A 3,060-nucleotide genomic window follows, 5' to 3' on the forward strand; every position below is an offset into this window, starting at 1 on the left:
CTCCGTGAGTGTGCCAGGGCTTGGGGCAACTGCCTCTCTTGCGCACACGCTTGCCGTCTCCAGGCTCGTTTCTACCAGAACCAGTTCAACACGCAGTTCTGAATATGCTACTTCCGTTCTAAATAAATGGCTCCCAAATAATTACTATGCACGGAATCAACATCTTCAATTTAACTCTCTTTGAACCGTGACCAGAACTCTCTCTTCATCAGTCCTTGCCTCTCCAATCACAGCTGGAGCTGGAGCCCTATTCTCCCCCCCATACCCCCCCTCATTTTTAAGAGACCATACTTCCCTGTTTGTTTGCTTTTTTCCTGTATCAAAGTAGGTGCGAAGGGAAGACAGTGCAGAGCCCCTGGGGTAGGAAAATTGGGGGAGGAGGTAGAAAGGAGAATATGTCTCTAAAGGAGGGGAAGAGGTGTATCATTAAGGCAGGAAAATATTCTCTGTCAAAAGCTGAGGGGAGGGGTAGCTACAAGCCACAGAGATGAGCGCAGAGGCTAAGGCACAGCATGCCTCCTCAGTGAGGAGGGGGCGCGGTCCTCTCCACTCAAGTGTCCAGAGGAAGGGAATTGGTAGGTTCTCTTCCATCTCTGGGTCTTCGTCCCGGTCCAGCCACTCCAATGCCTAATCCTTCTCCCTTATCTAGATAAGGGTCCTTCAGGGCCCGGAAGACAGAGATTCGTTTTTGTGGGTTAAAAACCAGCATTTCCAGCAGCAGCTGTGCTCCGAACTCTCCACCTCGGGGACCACTGACTCCTCTGGGCAGGGCCCTTTGGGGGAAAAGGCTCCCGGGGCAGAGATACGTCTCGGGCCAGGCTTCCTCTGGGGGCAAGCCGAACAGATAAAAATTGTTGCCTAGCTGGTCAGCTTCAGAGTGCACAGAAGAGAGGCTTCCGACAAACCATCTCTGCAGAGATCAGCCAGCACTGCTTGTGGCCACCGGAGTTGCTTATGCAGCTTGCGGAGGGACTTTGGGAGCCCTGCACCAGAGTGTAACAGCCACAGGTGTAAGGGCCATCTGGGAGCTGGAGATTCTGGTCACGCCAAAGGCAGCCGGCTTGACCGTCCCATTACTTGTCACCAGAATGTTCTCCGGCCTCAGGTTGCAATTGGCACGCAGGACATCAAGGCCTCTGAGAAACTGCCCCATCAGACCCTCGAAGTTCTCCGAGGGCAAACCTGGTGAGGGGCCTATTCTTAAGCAAAGCTACCTCCTGAGTTGTGCATCCCTTTCTGTTCTGTTCATTCAGGCCTTTCTTCTCAGCAATCCTTTGACACAAACGACCGCTCAAGTCACAAAAAGCAGTGGTTACATCTCTGTTTCCATCTCAGTTTACCTCTTAGGAGTCTCCCACGCGCCCAACACTTTTATTGGCACACAATTCTCATATCATACAATCGAACAGTTCAATCGTTCAATCACATCAAGGGGAGTTGTATTCAGTTGATTAATTCCTCCTTCTTGCAGTACTTTCTTTCCTTGCTTTTTCATAACAAGTTCTTAATATTCTGCCTACTCCCTCATCTGCTTTTCATGAACTTCTTTGATAGCTCATGCCCTCTGAGATTTCCCCAATCTTGGGGTGCTCTCGCACTCTACCTGTGGCTACTTTCTCCATCTAGACATCTTAGGAGTAATCCTATCCATTGTCTTGACTTTAATATCTATGCACAGAGATGGCCACATTTATCCATGGTAAGCCCTTGGACAAATGCCAGACATCGATTTCTTCATTTGGCAACTCGAATTTGATGTTTCATATATTGAAACTTACCATGTACAAAATAGAACTCTTCATTTGCCACTCCCCTTAAATTTACCTTGTAACTTGCTCCATATTAAAGTTTTAATTAAAACATTTTAAATTGAAAGATCATTCTATCGGGGGGCTCTTACAACTCTTATAACAATCCATACATCAATTATATAAAGTATATTTGTATATATGTTTTCATCATTATTTTCTAAACATTCACTTTCTATTGAACCCTTGGTATGGACTCCTCTTCACCAACCCCACCCTCATGATCCCTTGATAAATTATACATTATTGTTATTTTTATATCTTACACCAACCACTGTCTCCCTTTCCCCATGGTTTCTGTAGTTCGTTCCTGTGTTCGTCTGGGTAGACTAGAGAAACAAATTCATAGACACTCATGTATATATAGGAAAGAGCTTTATATACAAGAATAATTGAACAGTGAGGAAACATTGTAGCCCAGTCCACATCAAGTCCATAAGCCCAATATTAGTCCATATGTCTGGTACCAATCTATAATGCCCTCTTCTGACTCACAAAACACATGCAATGACATAGAATGCAGGAAGATCACAGGCCAGTGGGTAGAAAGTCTTGTGGATCCAGTGGCATTGTAAGCATCTTAGCGCTGGCAGGGGTCTCCATGTGGCTTCTGCAGCTCCCAGGGTTCTGGTTGCATCAGGGTAGGTCCATGCGGCTTCTCAGAAAAGTCTCACAGGGAGTGAGCATGAGTCCCGCCACCGCCACCAGTGAACTATTTATCTCCTTAGCATCTCCAAATGAGGTCATCAAGCTACTGCCTGATTGACAGGCTAGACTCCACCCCTTGACACCAGATTATGTAACTACCACAGTCCCCCTCGTGTGTGTCTATGTGTTGATCATTGCAACTGGTTCCCCCTTCCTTCCCTGCTTTCCCTGCCTTCTCTCTACCATCCTGGTATTGCTACTCTCATTTCTGTTACTGGATTCCTTTTGTTCTGAGCTTTTACCTCTCATCTGTACTTGTGCACATACTCTGGTCTAGGCTGCAGTGAAAGGAAGGACTGGGGTCATGATAGTGGGGGGTGAGGAAGGCTCAAGGAACCGGAGGAATATTGTGTGTTTCATGGGTGCTATACTGCGCCCTGGTTGCCGCATCCCTTCCTTGTGACCCTCTGTAAGGGCATGTCCCATTGTCTACAGATGGGTTTGGGTCTCCTTTCTTCGCCACATTTGCTTACGCACGCATTTTGTTTTCAGTGATTGCGCTGGGAGAGTGAGCATCACAGGGTGCCAGGTTGTTAGAACAAAG

At 47.2% G+C, this 3,060-nt stretch overlaps 1 pseudogene; it reads right to left on the minus strand.

Annotated features, from left to right (window-relative positions):
* Positions 1–550: 550 nt before the first annotated feature.
* Positions 551–1,622, minus strand: LOC142436481 (cyclin-dependent kinase 4-like; annotated as a pseudogene).
* Between the last annotated feature and the right edge of the window lie 1,438 nt (positions 1,623–3,060).

This window comes from Tenrec ecaudatus, unplaced genomic scaffold (genome assembly GCF_050624435.1).
Source record: "Tenrec ecaudatus isolate mTenEca1 unplaced genomic scaffold, mTenEca1.hap1 Scaffold_343, whole genome shotgun sequence".
Classification (NCBI taxonomy): Eukaryota; Metazoa; Chordata; class Mammalia; order Afrosoricida; family Tenrecidae; genus Tenrec; species Tenrec ecaudatus.